At 33.6% G+C, this 27,179-nt stretch overlaps 1 protein-coding gene across 4 annotated transcripts in view; it reads left to right on the top strand.

Moving 5' to 3' along the window:
• Positions 1-27,179, top strand: part of Tbc1d5 (TBC1 domain family member 5) — a 501,737-nt gene that overhangs the window by 70,827 nt on the left and 403,731 nt on the right. For 3 of the 4 annotated variants that reach the window (XM_077796238.1, XM_077796235.1, XM_077796236.1), the window contains exon 2: positions 14,231-14,341. The exons of the other annotated variant lie outside the window; for it this stretch is intronic. The gene's annotated coding sequence lies outside the window, so the exon portion shown is untranslated. The remainder of the gene's footprint in view (positions 1-14,230; positions 14,342-27,179) is intronic. 4 annotated transcript variants of the gene reach the window in all.

The raw sequence follows: 27,179 nt of genomic DNA, 5'->3' as shown, positions 1-27,179 counted from the left end.
AAACCATTATTATACTTAAAAGTGAAGATATTTGTCTACAGTGGCAAGCACCACATCCAAACTAAGCTTATTGACATCAATAGTTCTCCTTAATTTTTGGAATAGTGCCTGGTGATAAATATTTTTTGAATGAATGATAAATACTGAAGACTATGTAAGCTGGATTTATATATGAAATGTAAAATTGCATTAAAATAATGCAAACTTAGAAAGGGTAAATTTGAGTAGCCTGTAAGTAACTCTTTGGAGAAGTGCCCCTGTACAGTTGGTTGGAATGAGGGGAAGGTTACCTTTTCCTCCCACGTTTAAGTGCTTAAGAAATAGTAAGTATTTAAGAATGCCCATGGGTAACTAAAATCACTAAAAATTTTTACTTAATATTTGCAGGTTTTTGTTTCTAAAGGAATCATTAATGCTGAGTAGAAGAAAGTATTTTTGATTTTACATGAGGAATGTAGGCTTTATATTAAAAGGTATTGTATAAGACACAAAAATTCATTTTGGTTTAAACTTGAAGCAGATTGGAACACTGAGATTTGTCTTAGCACTGCCAGTTACTAACTCTATGATCTTGAGCAACTCATTTGTTTTAATATCTTTTTCTCATCTATAAATTATTGGCAGTAAGAATTACTCTTTACTTTATGTGGTCTGTGAGGATAATGTCATAAACTTGACAATATATACTATCTCACATAGTGCTATTGATTAAACTGCATGTTGCTTCACTTCAAATCTGTTGTGAATAGTGCCTCCTGGAGGTCTGAGGAACACCATGCCTAGAATACAGTGGTCACCTTAAGGTACTTGGCTCTAATTAAATGAGAAAATACCTTTGAAAGAGTGTTGTGAGCCTAAGTACTGGGAAAATAGAAGTTTAAAAGGTTTTTAAGACTTGGTTAACAAAATTGATGTAGTTTGTGGGATTTTCACAAACCCCACATCTGTACATACTCATTCAGATCTTGGTCAATAATTAGTATTACCTGATTTTTAAAGGAATAAAAAAAGAAATATCATGTAATACTATGGGAAGTAACAGATTTGGGGCTTTTTCAAATCATTTCTTTTTATTCTTTTTGTGTAGGGGAAAAGCCATTAGTCTGCATTTATAATCAGGACTGGCTTCCTGTAAAATTATTTATTTTAACTTTTTATTTATAGATTTTGAAATTTACAATTCTAAATACAGCAATAGTAAGGCACTGCATTTTTGCAGGAAACAAAAAGCACAATTAACATAAAGTCAGAGCCAGCCGCAAATAAAATATTCCAGCAAACTGTGTAGGGAAGAAAAGATGCTCTGGGAAGCAGATGCCAAGAAATGTTATATAGGTGGCCTTGCTACATCAGAGAGAAGATGAGGAGGTGGAGAAAAGTAGGTAGCAACTAATACTGAAAGAGGGAGCACTTCCTAAGTGTCTGGCATTCTTCTGAGCACTTTTTGCAGATATAATTTAATCTTCCCAATTACATTTTAAGTTGGCACTCCTTTAACAGATTAAGTAGCTGAGGCTCAGGAGGTCAAATTTTCCTAAAACCCTGAAGCCAAGATCAAACACAGGATTTTGACTCTAGAACGCATATTCTTAACCACTGTGCAAACTGCCTCCATGAAGCCAATAGCCACCATCTACAGGTGCACAGAATGTGGTTTGTGGATTTTTTTTGTGAATACTTTTTGGGATTGTCTTGAATCAATGATATGATTTTGCATTCTTAAAAAGTAATGGGCAGTTGGGTGCAGTGGCACATGCCTGTAGTCCCAGCTGCTTGGGAGGCTGAGGCAAGAGGACCGCCAGTTCAAAGTCAACTTCAGGAACTTGGCTAGGCCCTAAGCAACTTGGCGAGACCCTGTCTCTAAATAAAATACAAAATAGGGCTGGGGATATGGCTAGATGGTCAAGTCCATCTGAGTTCAATCCCCAGTACCAAAAAAGTAATGGGCTAATTCACTGGACCCCTGGAGTCCTGAATAATAACCTATTCCAGAAAAACTTGGCTTTAAAGCACACTGTCTTCCTAGATGGATTTTTTTAAAACAATACATATTTGTGTGAAGTTTATTATTGCATATATGATGATTTTCATATACATGCTTCTGAAAATTTTTAATAAGGTAGTTGAGTAGATGAAAGGGTAAGGATGAAAAAGTATGGACATGGGATTGCATCATTGATTCTTAGGTCAGGGATTGATTCAAAATTTTAAAATTCCTGGCAGAATACTCTGGCTAACAGGAGTATTTTATTTAATAGAATCTCACTAGTATGGGCTTAATACCTAATTAATTGAATTAGCATTATTTCAAGTATAGAAATAGTAGAACTCTATTGTCCACCCCCCTCCCCCAGCTTGGCAAGGGAAACTTCCTCAGAAGGGTGTGCTGCCAAAGAAAGTCTGGTAAATAAGCATCCTATAGTTTGTTCTTTATGAAAATATTCTACCTAAGATATGCTCTTTCTGCTTGACAAAAGGATGTTGGATCAATGCTTTAAAGAAAGACTTATGATACCCCACCCCCCAGGTTGGAATGACAGAATCAAATGAGCACTAGTCTTTGATAACTAATAGCTGTTAATTTTTTTTCCAATGGGAAAATCTTACAGTGCCTAGTGATTAAATTGTTTTATTCTTAGGCATTGTTTTCTTGTCTTTTGCAGTGTTTTTTTTTTTTTTTTTTCCATAGCATTGTCCATCTCCAACCCAAGGCCTCACTTTAAGAGAGGTCCACTTTAAAGTGGAATTGATATATTTTGATATTTTTGGTGGAATAATTGGCTGAATTTGAGATTCCTATCATTAGTTCATTCTTTAAAAATATCTTTGCAGCAGGTTTTTAAATTTTTTTTTTTTAATGTTCTAGAGATTGAGCCCAGGGTACTATATCACTGAGCTATATCCCAACCCTTTTTACTTTTCATTTTGAGCAAGGTTCTCACTGAGTTACCCAGGCAGGCCTGGAGTTTGTGATTTTCCTCCCTCCCCAGTAGCTGGGATTAGAGGTGTATACCATTGCACCTGCATGGAGCAGTTTTGATAGTTACCTTAATCCCAATAAACCAATTCTGGCTTATTTTTTCTTGAATTGATTTTGTTTTAAACGATAGCTTGTCTACCTTATCTGCACCAAATGCCTCCTGATTTGATAACAAGTTTGGACTGTATGAAGTCCAAGGGGGTCAGGAGAGACTTGCCTATGGAAATGTCGAGTTTAATATTTATTATTATAATGGATGCAATCCTTATACCCTGGGCCCTCTCTGAAACTACATCACCTTTGCTTTTCTCTGTTGTGGTAAAGAAGAGTGTTGTGGTAAAGAAGAGAGCTGTTATCTAAACTGTGCTTTCAGCTGAGTGTAGAAGAAGATAAGTAGCTCATATGTATCCCTTTCTCTGATAGTTGTAGATATCAGGTCATGGTGTGCTTTCTTGCTTAGCCATAAGGTGGTTTCATAATTTCCTCAATTTAAGATTACCAGAAGTTTTAGTGTAAAACCTACTTGCCATTTCTGAAACAGAGTTTGTGATTATTACCAAGTGTTCTATACTGTTTTCCCTAATGTCTAAGATTTGATGTAGCCCATATCAAGAGATGGTACCTATCTTAGGTAGGTAAATGTGCCAATAGTTTGGCCTTCTTAATGTACCCAGATGCTCTTATCATGAAAAAATTATGATCCCTACTCCTTTTTTGGATATATTCTGATAGAAAACTTTACAACTCACCACAGTTCATTTTTTGACAAACCTCCTGTAAATTTATATTTAGAAAGTTAAAGTTTTCTTTGAGGGATGGGGAATACATTATATCTTTCACTGAGGTATAATTCACCTTTTCACATGTATGATTCTTTTTTTTTGGACTAATAAGTTGTACAGCCATCATGAATCAGTTGTAGAATATTTTCATCATTATGATCTCTTAAGCAAAATTAGATTAATTCATTCCCACCACCTACCCAAGGTGACCATTAATTTTTTTCTGTTCTTAACGTTGCCTTTTCATTTATATTTCATATAAATGAAATAGTACAATATTTGGTTTGTTTTGTGTGGCTTTTTTTTCTGAGCACAATGGATCTAGAATTAATTTTTTGTTGGTAAACATCATTATAGTTTTAGTACATTTTGTCAATGCATTCATCATTTGTCAGTTAATTCCATAGTTACTTAGGTTTTTTCCAATGTGGGGCTATTATGATTGAATCTATCAAGAATGTTTGTAATCAGGTCTTTGTAATATCTCTTCATTTCCTGTGGTTAAATACCTAGGAGTGGGATTTCTAGATCATTTGATTAAAAAGTCATGGTTCACTTTTTTAAGAAACTGCCAAATTGTCTTCCACACTGGCTGCATCATATTATATGCTGCATCCAGCAATGTATGAGGGTTCCTGTTATTCTACATTCTTGCTAACATTTGTTAATTTTTTTATTAGTATAGATATCCTTTCATAACTGAGATTTTTCTTCAGAGTTCTGTTTTGTGACTTAGTCATGTTGATACTGCTATAGTATCATTGTATAAGTAATTAGTAAAAATCCAATCATAATGTGAAAATGGCTCTCCAGAATTAAGATGTGTAAAATGAAATATTGTTACTATATATAGTTATTTGAAAATACTACTTCTAGTTATCTATACTATCACAAAAGGTACAAAAGTAAAGATGGTGAAATTTATACTTAACACCACTGCCTGCACTCTAATCTGATAGTTTCAAGTGGTTATGAGTCAGTCTTTTCCTAAGTCTTTCACACCTGCTTCCACAGAGAATAAGGATTTTAACTTTGAGAAATGGCCAGTAAAAATACAGTTATAGAAGCCAGTCACAAAATCCACATATTGTATTATTTCTTTTATATGAAGTGTTTAGTATAGGAAAATTTATAGATATAGAAGATAGATTAAAGGTTGCTAGGGCATGGGGACTTGTGATAATTTTAGGGGTGAGGTATTTAAATGTTCAAAAATTTATTGTGGTTATGCTTGAGCAACTATATAATGTAAATATCAAATTCTACACTTCAAATGGATGGTACTGTATTGTATTATATCTCAGTAGAGCTGTTAAAAACATGATCCATAAGCCTTTGTAGAAAATATCAGTAGTATAAAGTATTAAAAAAAAAAGTAAAAGGGGGCTAAAAAAATAAAAGGGGGCTAGGGCTGTAGCACTGGGTTCGATTCTCAGCACCACATAAAGATAAATAAGTAAAATAAAGGTATTGTGTCCATCTACAAGTAAAAATATTAAAAAAAGGTATTGCATATCCTAGATGTTCCTGTGTCAGCAATTATAGAGTATGGGGAATTATTCTGAGTGATAGCTTAATAATTTGTTAAATTAGTTTCCTAAAAATGAATTATGTAGGTTGTTTCCAATAAGCGATGTTGCTAGTAGGATCACTGTTCTTTTTTTTTGTGCAGTTAGCTTTTCAAGGTAAATTCTAAAAGTAAAATCATTTGTTAAAGATTAAATGCATTTATAGTTTTCAGTCATATTTCTTTTTAGTTTTTTTTTTGGTAGTAGGGATTGAACTCAAGTGTGCTTAACCACTGAACCACATCCCCAGCCCTTTTAATTTTTTTTTTTTTTTAAGACAGGGTTTCAATAGGTTGCTTACAGTTTTGCTAAATTGATGAGGCTACCTTCTCTGATCCTTCTGCCTCAGCCTCCCAAGCTGCTGGGATTACAGGTGTATGCCATCACAGCCAGCTTTCAATCATATTTCTAAATCGCCTTGCAATAAGATGCTCTAGTTTGTCCTTCCTGAGTGCTACATGATAACATTCAAATCACCAGACTCGGGCATCTGCTGGATATTGTCATATTTTGTACTGGGGATTTAACCCAGTTGTACTTTATCACTGAATTACATCCTCAGTCTTTTTTGTTTTTTGAGACAGGGTTTCACTAAGTTGGTAAGGATCTCACTAATTTGCATCAGCTAGCCTTGCACTTGCAAAATTCCTTTCTCAGCTGGGATTACAGATGTCTGCCACTTTGCCTGGCTCCCTATTGTCAGTGTTTTTGAACTTTGACAATTAGGGGAATATTAACTCATTTGTATTTCTTTGTGCAACTTGTCAAGTATCTTTCAGAATTTTGGTGGTTGTTTATGTAGTTTGTCCCCACCTCCAATAGGGTAATGATCTATTTTTAAAATTTTTGTATTAATATGTAGAAAGTGTTTTTGTAGAGAGTATTTACTTTTGGTGTAGTACATGGGGTATAGATAGTCTTTCAGTTTTTTTTAATATTTATTTTTGTAACCTTCATCATGTTATTCAACCTTTTAGTCTCTCCCTCAGTTCAAGGGGGATAAAAATAAAAAAAAGCATCTCATAGGGGAGTTACAACATTTCTTTCCTGCTTCATTAATTATCCCCTAATCACTTGATCTTTATCATAAGTACACACATAGTATTTTTTGCCATTTAAAAAAAAATCTGTTGTCTTTAACCCAGTTCTCTCTCCTTTTTGGTATTAAGATGTTCTCGGAGGAATTGACTCTCCTTGATATTTCTGATTGTTTTTGTGGTCTCTCTTAAGTTCACCACTGTAGGGGTAAAAGTCTCTACCACTACCCTGAATACACTCTTGTCATAGTCACCAGTGACTTCTACATTGTTAAATTTAATGGCCTTAATTTGATGTCCTCAAGTTCCATTCATTTTCCCAGAAATTATAGGATTCCATTCTTCTTTATGCTGAATAATACACTGTGTGTGTGTGTGTGTGTGTGTGTGTGTGTGTGATTTTTTTTTTAAAAATCCATTCATCTGTTAATGGGCAGCTAGGCTAATCCCATATTTTAGCTATGGTGAATAGTGCCATAGTGAACATGGGTATGCAGGTGACTCTTTGGTATGCTAGCTTTGTTTCTTTCAGATTTATATCCAGGAGAGGGATAACTGAATCATATGGTAGTTCTATTTTTAATTTTTTGAGAAACCTCCATACTATTTTCAGTATTGCCTGTATTAATTGAAATTCTTACCAACAGTGTACAAGGGTTCCTTTTTCTCTACATTCACAAGAGCAGTTATTATTATATTTTGATAATAGCCATTCAAATTGGGATGAGATGGAAATCTCAATGTAGTTTTGATTTGCCTTTCCCAGATGGCTAAGGATATTGAGCATGTTTTCATATATTAACTGTTTTCATTTATTTTGAGAAATGTCTGTCCATGTTATATGTTCATTTTAAAACTAGTTTACTATTTTCCTGAAGTCTTAGGTTTTTTTTTTTTTTTTTTTTTTTTTTGTGTGTGTGTGTGTGTGTGTGTGTATATTGCTGGGTATCAGACTCAGGGCCTCATACAAGCTGAACTGTACCCTCAATCTACAATTCTTTGTGTATTCTGGGTGTTAATCCTCTGTCAGATGGATAGCTGGCAAAGATTTTTCTCCCATTCTTTAGGTTTAGTCTTCATTCTGTTGATTGTTTCCTTTGCTGTTGCAGAAGCTTTTTAAGTTTGTGTAATACATTTGTCAATTCTTGCTTTGTTTCCTGTGTTTTTGGAGTCTTCTCTAGGAAATTGTTGCCTGCACATTGGTATTTTCTTGAAGTATTTCCCCTATTTTCCTCTAGAATTTTCAAGAGTTTTAGGATGTACCTTGAATGTACCCTGAGATCTTTGATCTAGGTTGAGTTGTCTTTTGTAAAGGGGGAGAGATAGGGGTTGAGTTTCAGTCCTCTGCATGTGGATATTCAGTTTTCCAGCACCATTTGAAGAGGCTGTCCTTTCTCCAGTGAATATTTTTGGCACCTTTATTGAGAATCAGTTGGCTGAAGATGTGTTTCTGGGTCCTGTGTTCTGTTTCATTAGTCTGTGTCTGTTTTTAATGCCAATACCATGAAGTTTTTGTTAATATGGTTCTGAAGTATGTGTTGAAATCGGGTATTATGATATTTCCCACTTCATTTTTTCTTGCTTAGGATTGTTTTGTCTATTCAAGGACTTTTATGCTTACATATGAATTCTAGGTTTTGTTTTTCTACTTTTATAAGGAATGTTATTGATATTTCAGCGGGGATTGCATTGAATCTGTAGATTGCTTTGGATTGTATGGACACTTTAACAATTTTCTCTCTCCCAATCCATGAACATGGGAGGTCGTTCTACCTTTTAGTATTTCTTCTTCAACTTCTTTAGGGTTTTATAATTTTGACTGTAGAGATCTTTTACATCCTTATTTAGGTTTATTCTTAGTTTTTTTTTTTGTGTGTGTGTGATTCCTGTATTATTTTCCTTATTTCTTTCTCAGTTCATTATTGGTGTATAGAAAAACTATTGGTTTTTGAGTGTTGTTTTTATATCCTCTTATTTTACTGAACTTGTTTATCAGTTCTATTAGTCTCTTGTTGGAGTCTGTTTTTCCATGTATAGAATCATATGTTCTACAAACAGGGATAATTTGACTTCGTCTTTTCCCATTTCCATACCTTTTATTTCTTCAATTGCTTAAACTTCTAGTACTATATTGAATGGGAGTGGTGGGAGTGAGAACCCTTTTCTTACTCCTGATTTCAAAGAAAATGCTTTCTGTTTTTCCCCATCAAGTATGATGTTGGCTATGGGTTTGTCATATATAGCCTTTATTATGTTGAGACATGGTCCTTTTGTGCCTGATTTATTATGGCTTTTATCATATGGGAATGTTGAATTTTACCAAATGCCTTTTCTGCATCTATCAAGGTGATTGTTTGATTTTTATCCTTGGTTCTATTTATGTGCTGTATTTTGTTTATTGAATTATGTATGTTGAACCATTCTTGCATCCCTGGAATGAAAACCCACTTGATCATGGTATACTGTCTTTTTAATGTGCTGTTGAATTCTATTTGATAGTATTTTGTTGTTTTTTTTTTTGGTATTAGGTTATAGTTTTCTTTTTTATGTGTGTATGTCATCTTTGTCAGGTTCTGGTAGCAGGGTAATACTGGCTTCATAGAATGAGTTTGGATGAGTTCTCTCTTTTCAGGTTTTTGGTACAGTTTGAGAAGCATTGATATTATTCTTTAAAAGCTTGGTAAAATTCAGAAGTGAAGACCTGGGATTTTTCTTTATTGGGAGATCATTTACTTAGTACTGATTAAGCCCCATTACTTGTTATTTATTGGTGTAGTTAGGTTTTCTGTATCCTTTTGGTTCAATTTTGGTAGGTCATATGAGTCTGGAAATTCATCCATTTCTTGTTGATTTTTTTCCAGCTTATTAGCATGCCATTTTTCAGCATATCCCTTCATGATCTTTTGAATTTCTGTGGTTTCAGTTATAAATTCTTCTTTTTCGTCTCGAATTTCAAGTCTTTAAATTGTTCTTTTAGTCCCTATTCCATTTATTTCGGCTTATTTCTTTCTGTGTACTGATTTTGGGGTTTCTTATTCTTGCTTTTCTAAGACCTTAAAATGCATTGTTATGTGAGATTAATTTTTTCATGTAGGCACTCATTGCTTTAAACTTTGCTTTTAGTATTGCTTTTGCTGTAGACCATAGGTTTTGTTATATTGTTTACATTTTCATTTGATTTGAGAAATTTTAAAAAAGTTTGATTTTTTTTTTTTTTTAATGACCCACCAATCGTTCAAAAGTGCGTTCTTCAATATCCATGTGTTTCTACATTTCTCTTGTTTTCTGGTTTCATTCCATTGTGATCAGAAAAGATGAAGGATGTCATTTCATTTGTTTCTTGACTTTAAGACTTGATGTGTGGGCTAACATATGGTGTATTGTAGAAAAAGTTTTCTACACTGAAGAAAAGAATGTATATTCTGCTTGCAGATATGGAATGGAATACTCACTGTATTTGGTTTGAAGTGTAATTTAATTTTTGTTTTTAATAGAAGATCTATCTTGGTGAGAGTGGGATATTGTTTACATTTTCATTTGATTTGAGAAATTGAAGTCTTTCACTGTTATTGTATTAGGACCTGTCTCTTTATGTTTAGTAGAGTGTGATTCACAAAATTGAATACTCTGATATTTAGTGCATATAAATTTGTAATCATATCTTTTTTAAAAAATATTTTTAGTTATAGATGGACACAATACTTTTAATTATTATTATTTTTTAATGTGGTGCTAAGGATTGAACCCAGCGCCCCGCGCATGCCAGGTGAGTACGTTACTGCCTGAGCCACATCCCCAGCCCTCATTATATCTTCTTAATGCAGTATTCTGTTTATCAATGTACAGTGACCTTCTTTGTCTCTCCTTGCAGTTTTTGTCTTTAATTAATTTTGTTGCGTGTAAATATAGCTACTCCTGCTTGCTTTGGAATATCATTGGCTTAGAATATAATGTTTCATGTTTTCCTTTTCAGTATGTGTATGTTTTTACAGGTAAGATGAGTTTCTTGTAACAGCATATGTTTTGGATCTTGTTTTAAAAATCCATTCTGCAGACCATTTCGTTTGTGGGTTTTTTTTTTGTTTTTTGTTTTTTGATGTACGGACTTGTTCCTGTCATTCTGTTGATTTTTCTTATTGTTTTAAATACTCTTATTTCCTCTTCTCTTAGGGGTTTGATAGTTTATTGTATTGATGATGGCTTGATTTTTTTTTCTATTTTTTGTGTAGTTGTACTTATTCTTTCTTGTGCTTTCATGATGGTAAATATCTTTCTATTCTGAGTGTAGTATTCATTTAAGCATCTTTTGTAATACTGATCTAGTGAACATGAATTCCTAAAGTTTATACCTATCTTTGAAGGTCTTTATTTTTTCTTTGTTTATGTATGATACCTTTGGTAGGTAATCATGGTTAATGTTTGTTGACATTTATTTTCCTTCAGGAATTGAAATACACCATGTCTACCTGGTCTGTACTGTTTCGCTTAAAAAATCTGATAGGTTAATAGGTTTTGCTTGGAAATGTGACTTGCTGGCATTTCTTTCTTGCAAATTTCAGGGTTTTTTTTTTTTTTTTTTTTTTGTCCTACATATTTTTTGACAGTTTAAATTATGGAGAGAATCTTTTGTAGACACATCTGTTTGTGGTTCTAAATGCCTTTTACTCTTGAATGTCCATATCTTTCCCAAGGTTTTGGATTTTTTTCTGCTATTATTTCATTGAATAAGTTATCTATACCCTTAATTTTTATTTCTTCTCCCTTTGGTGTACTTATGAGATGGATGTTTAATATTTTAATGCTGTCCCAGATATTTTGAATACTCTCTTCATTTTCTTTATGTAATATTTCAAAATAGCTGTCTTCAGGCTCTGATAGTCTTTCTTCCACTTGATCTCATTTGTTGTTGAGGTCTTCAACTGAATTTTTAAAGTCTGACTTACTGCACTTTTCATTTCCAAGATTTCTGTTTGGTTTTATTTGAGAATCTCTCTATTGAATTTCTTGTTCAGATACCATTTTGCGTATTTCATTCAGCTTTCTCTGTGTAATCTCTTAGATTGCATTGAGCTTCTTTAAAACTTATTATTTTAACATTTTTATCTGACATTTTATCCACTTCAATGTCTTTGGAATCTAGTCCTAGAGAGTTTAACTTTAGTAGTTGTCATATTACTTGTTTTTTTCCCTATTTCTGTGTTTCTAAGTTATATGCACATCTGTTTGGATGGGTGTTTGCTTTTATGTGATAACCTTCTTGGAAATTGGCTTTCTCCTAATGTGTGTTGGGGTACCAGTCTGTTATGTAATGTTGTTTATTTCCCACTAGACACCATAACGTAATCTCCTTGTAGCTTCTTTGGCTGTAATTCATTTTTTGGGGCGGGTACAGAACATACTGTATTGTGATTGGAGAGAACCACTGTTGTGGTAGGTCTTGGAAGTAGCAATGCAGGCAGATATGACATAGACAGCAGGGTATGTGGAGTGCATCCTCTCTGATTAGTCTGACAATAGGAGTGGTAGCCCCATCAGGGTCTCAGAGTTTCCACAGGCACTGTTGATACTGGCTTAAGTTACTTAAGAGTGATACTGATGTTGTTTGCTCTTGTCATGAGGAAGGGCTCTTGTTCTCTAATTGGATATTGCTGCAGATCCAGTTGCTTCATGGATAGTGGTGGGAACCAGGGAATCACAGTTCCTCCTCTGTAACACTCATCTGTAGTCTTCACAATAATGTATGATCTGACAATGTGTGTATATGAACTGTGTAGAGGCTCCACGTAGGTGCTGTATTAGCAATTATTTGTCCCTCTCTCTTCTCCTACTGTAAAGGTGACCGCTTGGTTGTGGGACCCACACCAGGTGCCACATAATTTATAGAATGACAGCTTTCATCATTCTTTTACTCTTTTCTCATCAACTTGTTCTTCAGTTTTTAGTGACCAGGTAACAGGTGAGTCCTGAAGTTGTAGTGTCAATATTTCTTCTGCTTTTCTTTACTGTCTTTAGACAGTTACATGTGAAAAAGATAATTAAGTCAGGCTTTTACTCTTCCTCCTTTACATTTTATTTTGTATAAGAAAATTAAGCAGTACATTTATTTTAGCATCTGTGATAGAAACAAATAATTTAACTAATACAGCTATCTTTTAATAAAGTGCTTGAATGTTTCATGTTTTTGAAATTTTTTACTGAGGAGATTGTTAAATCTCTTAATTGAAGAAAACATGTATTTTATGTGTATTTGAAAATCAAATAACTGTATTGTCTTCAACTTAAATTTATAATATGGAATTTTCCCCAAAGCACAGAATGTACTTTGTGTTAAAATGGATTAGCCTATTCCTTGGACAGTCTAAAAAGACTAATGTATGCTTTTTAAATACTATTATTTCAATAAGCCAAATGGATATTTGATACTTGCTAATTTTTAATGTACTTTTGTTCTTAATTTAATGATGAATCTAGAAGAGTTTAGATTTAGTAAGTGATCTATAACATAAAACCATTGCTACATACCTCTAACGTGAATTTCTTTCTAATCATTTCCAGTGCCAGTTTTACACTCCATTTGCCGTCAGTGAAAATGTGGGCGGCAGATACACCACGTACTTATCATCACCGGAGTTCACCATATCATACAGGAAAAGTACATTAGTATGCCTCACAGAAAATCTTAACACACATAAACAACCACTTAGCATTTTTAAGAACATATTCGACTTATTGATTAGCTTAAATATCTTTAGTTGAGTGAGACACCCATGTAGGTTGCATACATTCACTGGCTTTTCAGAACAAGTGCTGCTTATACTGATGAATGAGCCTTCTCTTTATATGTCAGACCTTATACAGTTTTCCCTTTTCCATTGGAATCCCTAAATTTTGACACAATTAAATTATTCTCGGGGTTCTTCAGATAAAGTGCACTCTGGAAAACAATTTTTAAAGCCTTGTTTGCATTTACTTATGTTTGGTGTTCTGAGTCTCTTTTCCTGAAGTTTATGGTGCTCTTCTTAGTGCCAGGCCCATGCTAGAGTTGGGGGAGGGAGCATGTCACTTTTCCTGATTTATCTCTATCTTCTTCTGTAGGTACTTTCCTTTTTATTTTGCTCAAATCAGATTTTCAAATGTATATTCTTTTTGTCACTGGAATAGTTTACTAAAACTAGGAAATATCAAAATAATGTTTAGTTTACATACATACTGACCTAACCTTGAGAAAGTGGTACTGAGAGGTAATATAGATAAGAAAATGAGGCAAGTAAATGTTTTCAATATACAGGATAAAAACATGTGAATTCAGTTTTTCTTTTAGTCCTTTATGAGCATTAACTTTGGATGCAGTCCAGAATCGGTATATTTTAAAAGAAAAATGTTCTAGCTACCTCTGAATAATATAGAGCTAGGAGCTTAAAAGTCTGATAGTTCCCCCCTCTCATTTGTATCCTAACAAATCCTAATCTCTTTGAAAAATCTTGGGGGGAACCCAACAACACAAAAACAAACCCACGAAACCAAAAACCCAATAATTTAAAGTTATGATTCCTTTAGACACTTAAGACCCTGCTTGTTTAACAACCTTAGGTAAAATTTTTTAAAGCGTGCTGCTCCTCTCTGGGCATTGTGTCTGTCTTAAGTCATTCCTTCTGGAATGCAACTATCTTAAGACAGTCATTCCTGTTTATTTAATTTTAATTAATTTCCACAAGTGTATTTGTGGAATTTGTTAAATAGTATAGCATATCCTTCAGTCTCTATTATCGGTTTAAGTTTTTTAATGATTACATCTTCATAGAGCACACTAAAATCTGTACCTCTAGTATCATGTTAACATTTCTCCTTTTCCTACCATTTCAGGGTATCTTGATTCTCCTCACAGTGAATGTCTGGAACCAAAGGCATCATCTTTTACCTAACCTGTTTTCACCAGCCTCTTTTCTATTATCCTTTAGGGTCTTCATCTGACAGGTAGGAATTTACTTTTTCCTTTTCCCTCACCCATTATATCTGATTTGTCAGTATATGATTTTAGCTTTTGCCATTGACAGTTCTGTACCATTTCCAAAAGCCTGCTCCTTTGACAACCCTGTTCCTGAAATACTTCAGAAATCTTTGTAAGATATCAAATATGTTCCATATATCGCTGTCAGTTTAATCTGCCTAAAAGCATTGCTTTTACCCCCTCACTCTCCTCTTTAGGAACTCTCAGTGGTCCCACTTTGTCCATAGATAAAAATTTGTAATATCCAACTTTGTATTTAAGGTTCTCACATAAATTTATCCTAATGTACTTCTGTTATGGTTTGGATATGGAATGTTTCCCAAAGGCTCGTATGTTGGAGGCTTTATCTCAATGCAGCAGTGTTCAGAGGTGGGGCTCTTGGGAAGTGATTGGATCATGAGGGCTCTGACCTCATCAGTGGATTAATTCATTCATAGATTTATAGAAGGTTGATGGGAATTTTAAGATGCAGACCTAGTTGGAAGGAGCAGGTTACTGGTAGCATACCCTGAAAGGATATATCTCAACTCGGCACCTCCCTACCTTGATTCCTGGCTGCTGTGAGGTGAACAGCTCTACTTCACCATGCCCTGTCTGCCATGATGCTCTGTTTTGCCAAAGGCTCACAGATTGAAATCAAGAGCCAAGATAAATCTTTGCTCCTTTGTTTTTCTTTCATATTTTGTCAGTGATGAAAAACTTACAACTGTGTAGGCTTCCCCCCCCTTTTTTAGTTTAAAAAAAGAAAAGAAAAACAAACCAAAAATTGTTCTCATTTTTGTCAAGATGGTCCCAATATACTGAGCACATTTCTGTATTTCTATATTCTTCCTCACTTACATCTTTTTTTGCTCCTTTTATTTCTTTTTTTTTTCCTCATCCATTGGTCATATACTTTTTATTTCTAACTCCTCTGAAATTTCTGAGTGGTGTGCACCACTATGAATTTTCTGAATTCCTGTTTCCTTTTTTTGTTACTCAGAAGGTACTTTATTATTTTTATTTTCACTTGAGTTGAGGTCCTGCACTGCTAACTAGATTTTAAGGGACAAGAGGAGGTACCATGTTATATTCCTTTGAATCTCTTTCAGGCTAAGTACAATTCATTACAAATGCTAACTCACTTTTTCCATAAATATTGATTGTCTGCACTCAGGCAGCGTTGATAAAGACCTAAGAGAGCTATGGACTCTGCTTTCATGAACTTTATATTCTGGAAGGGAGAGAGAGAGGTCCTATACCTACTTTCATTTACCTGTTTAGTGACAATTGAGGAACATTTTTTTAATTAACTTTTTTGATGAGCAAAACCCAGTAAATAACTTCCCTTTTTTTTTTGTGCTGTCATTGGAATATATAGTTTTTCTTGTTTTAAATAAATTTCAATAGGGTAAATTATTTTTAAAATTACAGTTTTTCAGTGGTCAAATTATTCTCTTCTCCTAAATATATGTAATACTGATATATTCTATGCTTAGATGAATTCAGTGGGAAAAATAATGGAATGATTAGTATATTCTTCACATTTACACAGTGGTAGTAAATGAATATTGTTTGTGTTATATAAATCTGTATGAAATAACTAAAAAATGATGACAGTATTTTAAAAGGAAGATTCCTTGAACTCAAATGATTAGCACTTCATTAATATACTAAAACTCTTTCATAGTAGAATAAGACTAAAAGTACATACATTATTAGATACTTTATTTTTTAAAATATTTTTTAGTAGTAGTTGGACACGGTACCTTTATTTTATTTTTATGTGGTGCTGAGGATTGAACCCAGGGCCTCGCATGTGCTAGACGAGTACTCTGCCAGTGAGCCACAATCCCAGCCCCAGATACCTTATTATTTTAGATTTAATATTTATTTTAGTAGCTAGAATAGCATCACATATTTCATAGGTACGATTTTTTTTGAGGTTGTTAGAACTATAGAAAGTTAATGTTAAAAGAAGGGCAAAGTATGCAGTAAAACTAAAAATTATTGTATTTGCAAATGTAAAATCATAATTTACATAAATGTTACAGTTAGGAACATTATGAATGTAAATATGCCTTCTCTATTCTCAGTCCTGTAATGCCATTCTTTGTCCAGTGGGAGATGAAGAGTGATGTTGAGACTGCTGTTTAACCTATTATAACAGCTTTAAAAAAATTAAATAGCATTGATGTAAATCTGAGAGGGAAAAGAGTATTTATCTCCATTAAATGACATGAAAAGCAATGGTAAGAATAACAGGCTGGTGGGTGTGCATTAAAGAGTGAAATCCCTAAATTCACATGCTAATTATAAGCACAAGGACAATTGCCTCCCACATACTTAAATGTTGTATATTTTCTTTAGTCAGAGTGTAATTTAGAGTTCCTGTCTTTCTGAATATGGCTTTTAGTTTTTCATTTCATCTTTGCATATATATTTACAAAAACACAATTGCTGGACCCTGGTTTTGATGCATATTGGTGGGATATTAACCCAAATGCTACAGAAATAATTCACATGATTGTTCCTGGATTATTGTTACTGTGTGCCTTACCTGCTTGCTTCCTTTTATTAAAAAAAGTTTAGTGGTAAAATTAAAATTATTTCAACATATTTGATCCCATTTTACTTGTTGTGGTGTACCAATGACTTTAAAGCTTAGATGGTGGAAAGATGCATTGGTGGTAGTATTAAGAGTATGTTTGTTTAGATTATTAGTTTTAAAAACTGATTTTGGTCATGGTCACTGTAGTTTTGTCATAAAAGTACTATATTATGCTTTATTTTACAGTTTTGACAATTTCAAGTATTTGAGAAAGTTTTCTGTGAAGCTTATATAGTGCCTTTTGATGCCAGTTTTGTAGTATGTTTTTTTGATTGTTAAAAGGTATGTAGTACAGATAACCTGTATGTAGAAGGTTTCTGGCTTTTACATTATAGAATATTAGGAAAAGCATAATAGTACTGAATTATTTTTAAAACTTTGTTTTTAGAAATAAAAATACAAGAACCCCACCCTTTTTTAATCTTGGCATTTTAAAATTCTTAGGTTTGTTTTTTTTATTTAGCTTTTAGTAACTTGTAATTTAAGATCACAGTTATTAGGTGTATTTCTGCATTTTATATATCGCTCCCAGATGCTACAGTATTAGTTTTTATCACTGCATATTTTATGAAATGTCAGCCTTCTGTTGGCTGTTCACACAGCATTGTTAGTGATCAAAGACACAACATAAAGAAGAGGAATCTAAACAGTTGGCTTATCTTTGTCCTTCATTGTGACAAAAATACTATAGCATTACTTCGTTATGAAAAGTCAAATATTGCCTTCATATACATGCAAAGAAATGTCTTTCTTAGTGAAATAAAATATTAAAATATTTAATGCAAGAAACCCAGTTAATAAGAAATAGTTTCTAATTTTACAAAGTTTTCCTTGATAAGGAATGAGGATGATGTATCATGTACAATATTTAATACTTTGCTAAATGACAGTGTGGTGCCAAAAAGCCACATAGTGTTTGACATCAAAAGAAGTTAGTTCAAACTCCTAATTTTGTTACACAAATACATTCTAGAAAAGTGGTTATTAGTTTTAGTGTATGCATTGTTGAGTTGTATGTGATCTAATTTATTAGTTTTTTTTCTTAAATTGGCTTACTTTTGTACTTTAAACCTTTATTGACTTAAAGGTCTGTGTTTATTTCAGTGATTTCATTATCAAGATAAAAGTATAGAATGGGAGAAAATTTTCAAAGCTTGAAAAGAAATCTGTAAGAATAAAAATCTTGAATGATTTTAATCAGCTGTTGTGTATGCCCAACACAGCAGTTGGTTCAGTCAATTTTATGTTTTGGGATGGTTTTATTAAAATGAGCTGCTGCTTTCAGTAAATCATTGAGAAAGATGCTGGCTTTATACATGTCCTTTGGCTTGGGGGCAGGGTTTACAATTGCAGCTTTGTAAGTCAGTAAAATTGCAGACAGTGCCCGAGTGTCATGAAAGTTTCTGTGTTGTCAGTGTTGTCAGTGTGGGCATTTGGAAATAAAAGTAGAATGAGAATTTAGACAAAAATCTGACTCATATAAATGTACTTTTATCATACTTACAGGAAACTTCCTTTTCTAATTAAAAAGTGTTAACAGATAATAGTGATTGAAGTACCTTTAATTTAACACAGTTTTATATTTTTTCAAATGATTGAAAGTTCTTTTTTTTTGATTGGCGAATTAGATCTCTGGCAAGCTTTTTGAAAGATAGTCTCTGGATGAGTTAGAGACCTCAACTTTTTGTCCTGATGTGTGCTATACTTCAGCTATCCAAAGTATCATCTGAAGATCAACATTACTGGTGTTGGGTGTACCTGAGAGCTTGCAAAAAAATAGAGAATATTGGGTTCAGTCCCACACCTTCCTGTATCAGAATCTGCATTTTATCAAAATTTCCAGATAATTTTTACAAACATTAAAATTTTTGAAGCACTGCCACGTGCTTCTCATTTGGACCTCTCATTTGCTTTTTGTGTATATGTTTTAATTGGTTTTTTTTGCTGATATTGGATTTGGTCCTTTATAGTTCGGATATTACAAGAAGCACTGGAAACTCCCACCAGAACTTTAGTAGCACCCAAGAGTAGGCAGGTATTTAATATAGAATTCATAGGCATTTTATCATTAAGCAATTGCAATTATAATAAAAAGTAGATACTGATTCTTTGTGGAAAGCTTCATGTTACCCTGGTACTGTTAAGCAGGTGTTTGCTTTTTTATTTCTCCTGCCAACACTAGTGTAGTAAGCATTTGCATAGTGTGTTCTATGTGTATTGTCCCTAGAAGATGCCCTAAAAAGCATCCCATAATAAAATAGGCTTGTAAAGTACTGAATACTTGGCTCTCCTGAGGGGAAATCACAGTATACATTGACATATTGAAAGATCTGAAAACCTGGTGTAACTTATTTCAAATTCAGTATTTTTGATATTTACTTGACCTTAGGATCTATAAAAATACAAAGCAAAAACAAACTTTATTGTTTATTTCTTTAGCATGGACATAAACTGGCTTCTCTTTAAATTTATTTTTATTTTTTATCAAAATAAGGTATGGGAACAAGTTTTGAAATTGTCACATGAAACATACTAATATTGTTAAGGGTGAAAGGTACCAGTACATTCATTAAAAGAAAAGAAAGTTACCAAATAAATAAGCTAACATTAATCTCAAAGCCCTAGAGAAAAAACAAATCAATACCAAAGACAATAGGTACAGGAAAAATAATTAAAATCAGAGCTGGTATCAATGAAATTGAAACAAAGTTTAAAAATAAATGAAACAGTATAACTTATTAGAACAAATAAAAAAGAATTTAAAATCAACGAAACAAAAAGTTGGTTCTTCGAAAAATAAACAAAATTGATAAACTCTTAGCCAAGCCAATGAAGAGACAAAGGGAAATAAATTCCAAGTACTAAATTTGTGATTAAAAAGAAAATAAAACCACAGGCACTATTGAAATAAAGAGGATAATCAGAAGTTATCTTGAAAATTTATATTCCAATAAAATGGAAAATCTTGAAGACATCAATAGATTTCTAGAGACATATAACCTACCCAAATTGAATCAGGAGGACAGAGAAAATTTAAACAGATCAATTTCAAGCAATGAAATTATACTACAAAAGTCTGCCAACAGGGACTGGGGCTGCAGCTCAGCGGCAGAGCACTTGCCTGACAAGTGTGAGGCACTGGGTTCGATCCTTAGCACCCACATAAAATAAATAGACATGCTGTCCATCTACAACTCCCCCCCCCCCCCAAAAAAAAAAAAAAGCCTGCCAACAAAGAAAAGCACAGGAGCAGATGGATTCTGAGCTGATTATTTTACCAGACCTATGATGAAGAACTAACACCAATCTTTTCAAATTATTCCATGAAACAGAAAAGGAGGGAACCTTTCCAAACTCACTCTGTGAAACTAGTATCACCTTGATACCAAAACCAAAGGCACATCAAGGAAGGAAAACTTCAGACTAATAATCCTGGTGAATATTAGATGAACATTGATGCAAAAAATCTTAATATCCTGGTAAATCATATACAAAAACATATTTAAAAGACAGTGCACTACAATCTAGTGGGGTTTATCCCAGGGATGCAAGCTTGGTTCAACATATGGAAATTGGTATAAACGAAATTCACCGCATCAGTAAATGTAAAGACAAAAATCCATGTAATCATCTCAACAGATGTAGAAAAAGCATTTGACATAATTAAGCATTCATTCATGTTCAAAACACTAGCACAACTAGGGATAGTAGGAACATACCTCAACATTGTAGACACTATATATGTTAAACCCAAGGCCAACATCATTCTAAACAAAGAAAAACTGAAAGCGTTCCCTCTAAAAAACTGGAACAAGACAGGGATGCCCTCTTTTATCACATCTATTCAACATGGTCATTGAAACTCTAGCCAAAGCAATTAGGCAAAAGAAAAGAGGTACAAATAGGAAAAGAGCTCAAACTATCCCTATTTACTGATATGATTGTACATTTAGAGACCCCCAAAAAAACTCCACCAGAAAACTTCTAGAACTGATAAGCAAATTCAGCAAAGTAGCAGGATATAAAATTCACACCCATAAATTAATTATGTTCCTATACACCAATGATGAATCATCTGAAAGAGAAATTAGGACAAGTATCCTATTCTCAGTAGCCAAAAAAAAAAAAAAAAAAAACCCCAAAAAAAAACCAAAAAACCAAAAACAAACCTCTACAGTTAAAACTGCAGAACACTAAAGAAATTGAAGGGGACCTTAGAAGATGGAAAGTTCTCCTATGTTCTTAGAGAGGCAGAATTAATATTGTCAAAATGGCTATACTACCAAAAGTGTTCTACAGATTTGATGCAATTCCTGTTAAAATGCCAATGATGTTCTTGATAGAAATAGAAAAAAGCAGCCATGAAATTCATTTGGAAAAATAAGAGGCTCAGAATAGCCAGAGAAATCATTAACAAGAAAAGTGAAGCAGGAGGCATCAAGATCTCAGGCCTTAAACTATACTACAGAGCTATTGTAACAAAAATGGCATGGTATTGGTACCAAAACAGACACGGAAGACCAATGGAACAGAAGATAGAGAAACCCACACACATATAGTTATCTGATACTTGACAAAGGTACCATAAACATATTCAACAAATAGTGCTGGGAAAACTGGAATCCATATGTAGCAGAATGAAATTTAAATCCAGTTTTTTACCCTGTACAAAACTCAAAGTGGATCAAGGACCTGGGCATAAGACCAGAGACCCTATGCCTATTAGAAGAAAATGTGGGTCCAACTTTCCCTCATATTGACCCAGGAACTGAATTCCTCAGTAAGACTCCTAAAGTGCAAGAAATAAAATTAAGAATAAATCAATGGGATGGTATCAAACTATAAAGCTTCTTCATGCCAAAGGAAATAATCCAGAATGTGAAGAGAGTCTACACAGTGGGAAAAAGTCTTTGCTACCTGCACCTCAGATAGAGCATTAATCTTCAGGATATATAAAAGAATTCAAAAACTTTAACACCAAAGAAACAACTCAGTGAATAAATGGGCAAAGGAACTAATCAGATGCTTCACAGAAGAAATAAAAGTGGTCAACAAATATATGAAAAAATGTTCAACATCAGTAGCAATTCGAGAAATGCAGATTAAAACTATACTGATATTCTGTCTCCAGTCAGAATGGCAATTTTCAAGAATGCAAGTAATGATAGATGTTAGTGAGGATGTGGGGGAAAAGGTACACTCTCACATTGCTGGTGGGACTGCAAATTGGTGCAACCATTATGGAAAGAAGTATGGAAATTCCTCAGAAAACTTAGCATGGAACCACCATTTGACCCACTTATCCCACTTGCCAGTATATAACCAAAGGCCTTAAAATTGGCATTCTACAGTAATACAGCCACATTGATATTTATAGCAGCTCAGTTCACAATAGCTAAGTTGTGGAACCAATTTAGGTGTCCTTCAATAGATGAATGAATAAAGAGAATGTGCTATATATACCCAATGGAATATTACTCAGCCATAAAAAACAATGACTTTAAGACTTTTACCAGTAAATGGATGGATCTGGAGACTATCAAGCTATGTGAAATAAGCCAGTTCCCCCCAAAACAAATGTTCTCTCTGATATGTGGATGGTTACACACAATAAGGGGGGTGGAGAGGGAAGAATTAAAGTATATTAGATTAGAGAAAGGGGAATCAAGGGAAGTAGGGGAGATGGGAATAGGGACCAGAGTAGAATAAATTGGACATAACTTTCCTTTGTTCATGTATGATCACACAACCAGTGAAACTCCACATTATGTACAACCACAGGAATGGGATCCTAAGTAGAATAAGTTATACTCCCTGTATGTATAATATGTCAAAATATACTCTAATGTATATCTAAAAACAAATTTAAAAAGGAAGCTTTGCATTCTGGTGTACAAGAAAAAAAATAATAGTATAGCCTTTGTGTGCTTATGGGATTAAATATGCAGATATTGTCGAGTTAGAAAGTATTTAAAGAAAGCACTATTAAACTGTTTTTAGTTAGATATGGTGGATAAATGGATGGAATAAACTGGGTGAGTTCCTAGTTTTCTGCAACGAGGAAGACCATGAGCAATAGAACAAGGTGCACATTTTAGTTGAATAAATGTTTCCTGAATCTCTGCTAGTGTAGGCTTTGTCATTGGCCTTTGGCAAAAAACAGTGAAAAATATATAGTTCTTTCCTTTAGTTGCTCATTGGGTTGAGTATACTATATATCTATAAATATATGAAAGCCAGAATCTAGAACACAGGATTTTCCTTGAGGATTTGTTGTACATAAAGTTGCCAGAATACCATATTCTGGAGTGCCACAGATGGGATATAGCTATAGAGATAGGGATCTCTGATTAGAGGAAATGGAGGAAAAAGTATTTATGTGAGAGAATTTCAAAAGGAAAGATTGAGAAGATAAATATTCTCAGAAATCTTATAGCTGAAAAAGAAGACTCATTAAAAATGCAGAATACTTAAAACTAGTGCTAGTCTCTGGAGTAAGACATATTGGGCTCACCTCCTGGTTGCTTCATCTTGCCAGGCCTCATGTGTTCTTCAACTGTAACATGGGAATTATAGCATAGGAAAAAACAGTAGATGTCTGGCTTAAAAAGAACCTTTTAATTAGAAGTAATTTAAAATTTATGGAAGAGTTGTAAGAATAAGAGTTACATAGACTTTGCCCAGATTTACCTACAGTTAACATTCTACTTTATTATTTGGCATTAGGTTACTTTGTCCTCCCTTCCTCCCTCTACATACACGTGCACACTTTTCCTAAAACATTTGAGCAGAGATTACATACATCATAGCCTTTTATTCCTAAAAATACTTCAGTGTGTATTTCCTAAGAATAAGGGTATTCTCTGATAAATATTGTTTCATGATTAAGAGTAAATTAAAACATTGATAACAGTACTTACATTTTAACTATCGCCTATATTTCAGTTTATTTTTTCAGGTGACCCCGTGATATTCTTCAGAACATTTCCCCCTTCACTTATCCTATCTAGGGTCTGTGTTTGTCATTTCTGTTTAGTCTTTAATATTTGGGATGGTTCTTACCCAACATTGACATTTTTCACTAACACAACCCTCTATTTTCTGAATGTCTACCTACCAACCTACTAGTCTTCATTTGGGAATGTCTGTTGTGTCCCTGTGATTAGATTTGGATTATGCACTCCAGCCACATAACTACATAAATGATGTCACATTGGGAGGCACAATGTTGATGTTAATTGTGACCACTGGGTCAGGGTGTTATTGATATCTAGTTACCATTTTTTTTTCTCTTGCAACTGATAAATAGCCTATGAGGAAATGCTTTAATACCATGCATATATGCCCCTCACCAAAATTTCCTTCTAGATTTAGCCTACAGTGATGGTTTTCGCCTAACCCAGTTTTCTCTTCAATGGTTGCAAACTGTATTTTCCATTTTCAGACGTCTTTTCACATTCATCAGTTTGCATGAGCATTTTATTGTAGATAAAAATGATTCTGATTGATTTACTTACTTAATATTTATCATTGATGTGAGCTCATTGCCCCTCTCCCTTGGTGTATAGGTCATTTCTGTACTTACTTTGGTGCCCTAATTGTCTAGGTTTGGTGAGGTGAAGTGAAACACTGTGAAGGACTGTCTATTTGTTTACTTTCTTTCTGGCAAAACAGTTTGTTGCAGGATTATTTTTTATTTATTCTCTCCCAGCTCTGGAAACATTCATTTTTCTGGAGAGCCCCGATTGTCTTTAAGGAGGGATGATGTTAGGAGATGAAGATCTTGGTATGAGTGTGCTTTTAGGTAATTTTTAGAGGACAGGGCTAGGAATTGCAGGCTGTGTGTTTGTGTATGTATGTGTGTGTGTACGTATGTACGTACATGTATACATCCATACTGAAAAACATGCATAGGCACATGAATATTTTAGGAATCAGTTTACACCAGTGTTTCTAATTCCAGTTCATCTCTATGGGATTATTTCTTGCCTTCTCCCTTTTCATATTTGTCCCTTCTTTCACAGTAAGAAGGTTGGCTTTCAAAAACATCAGTCCATATATTTATTTGCTCAACTCAATTATATATCTAAAATAGTTTTGGGATTGTCTGTTGTGTTCCCATGATTAGATTTAGATATCTAATCATGGAATTTGAAATTGGTGTATCATACCATTATTAAGAAACATCTCTACCAAAAATAGTTCAAGATTTGTTTGAAGTTCTTCCTCATTACCACATTCCATTCTATGGGTACAAATAATCAAATGCTGTACTCATATTACTTGGTTTAATTATTTCTTTCTTATCCCTTGAGTAAGGATATGGTATTAATTTGAAATGCAGTTGGGTTGCTTTAGTTTTTCACCTTTTGTGCCTTCATCTCACATCCTAGTTTCAGTTTTTCAATATGTAGAAAGTTATTTTTCTTGAACTTTTCTGTTCTACTTTAACTTCAGTATCAATTAGTCTTACTCCATAAAAGCTCATTAATTTTTTTTGTTTTCAAATTATATTTTTTAAATGTATTATATTACTTTTGATATGTCCTAGCCCAAAACAGGATACTTTTTTTCAGTTGCTCACCTTCCTTTGTGTCTTAAGAATGTTTGTTTTCCTTTATGTACGGTTTGAATATTTTTTTATTCCCAAGTATCTTATTTTTTCATTTATACTTTCAATCAGACTTATCCATTATATGCTATACTTCATTATTATTTGTGATCGGACTATTACTGATTTTTGTATGTTCATTTCCTATTCTACCTTGCTGAATTCTTTTGCTACTTAAATTTTATCACTGATTTTCTTGGATTTTTCAGGTATTCCATCAGCTCATCTGCATATAGTATTATTTCTTTCCTAGTTTCTTTTGCCAGTAATTTTTTTCTTCTAGTGGTTTTATTTCTTATAAGGTCTTATTTTTGATGTTTCTAATGCATTCTCTAATTCAGTTTCATCAAGGAGTATGTCCAGAATAAGGTAATATTAGGCATCATGGGCATTCTTGCCTTGTTTTTGAACTTGCTGGGAATGAGTAATGGTATACTGAGAGCTATCAATGGAAGAAGAGACAGCGGGAAACTGCTTGAGATAATGCAGTGTTCTAAGTGCTTCATGGGCATCACAGGTATTGTCATACATAATCATCTGGATTAATCTTTTCATTTTGAAGCCAAATTTATTGAAGGAGTTGTTTACATCAATTTTCACCTTCATTTCCTTACCTCCCAAACAAGCACCAATAATGTTACTTTTGAGGTGACAGATAATGTCACCATTGCTGAGTCTAATGAACTTTTTCTTATGTTCATTTTACTTTTACTCTTAATAACATTCAATATGGTAGACTATACCTTCTTCTAAGTATTTTTTCCAAAACTCATTATAATGTCTACAAAATTGCATTTTGTGCTTTTTCCTTCTTAGTCTTCTTCACTGGTTCTTGCTTCTTGCATTAATATGTTATAGGCTTCTTCTTTTCAAATTCTGGTCTGTCTTTTTAAGCTCCATATTTCTAAGCAAACCTGTGGCTAAAATTACCATCTATGTTAGTTTTTCTGAGTGATATCTCTAGTCTATACCTATATTCTGAGGTAAAAACCTACGTGTTCACCTGCCTGTTTGCTGTCAGTTTTTACTTAGAGGTGACTGAGTCACTTCACAACATGAATTCTAATCCCTAGATTTAAGCAAATAGTATCATAATATGTCCCATTGTATAAGGAGAAAATCTGAGTGTTTTTGTTTTTTTGTTTTTTGTTACCAGGGAGTGAACTCAGAGGCTCTTAACCACCAAGCTACATTCCTAGTCCCTTCTTTTTATTTTTTGAGATAGGATCTCACTCAGTTGCTGAGTCTGGCTTTGAACTAGCAATCCTCCTGCCTCATCCTCTCATGTCCCTGGGATTATAGGCACTCACTCAGCTGAAGTTCATTCTTGAAGTCCATTCTTGATTCTTCTTTATTTCACTTATCACCTTATCTACTTTATTATCAAGACAGCTCTACTAAGTTTTCTCTTCACTTTTTCCAGTTTTCTCTAGCTTGAAGGAAAGTCAGAATAATCATCACGAGTAGAGAATAGAGATGACTATTTAGTAGAAAATACAAACTAGAGACATACAGGTAAACTTAGTTGTAATATTACAACCATATTATTAAGGATATTTGTAAGAATAAGGGTGGCTGTTGGGTGTTAAAAGTGAGAAGATCA

The sequence above is a fragment of the Urocitellus parryii genome, chromosome 3 (assembly GCF_045843805.1).
Source record: "Urocitellus parryii isolate mUroPar1 chromosome 3, mUroPar1.hap1, whole genome shotgun sequence".
Taxonomy (NCBI): domain Eukaryota; kingdom Metazoa; phylum Chordata; class Mammalia; order Rodentia; family Sciuridae; genus Urocitellus; species Urocitellus parryii.
Note: the sequence above shows the minus strand (reverse complement) of the source record. Positions and strands in the feature narration are given on the sequence as shown.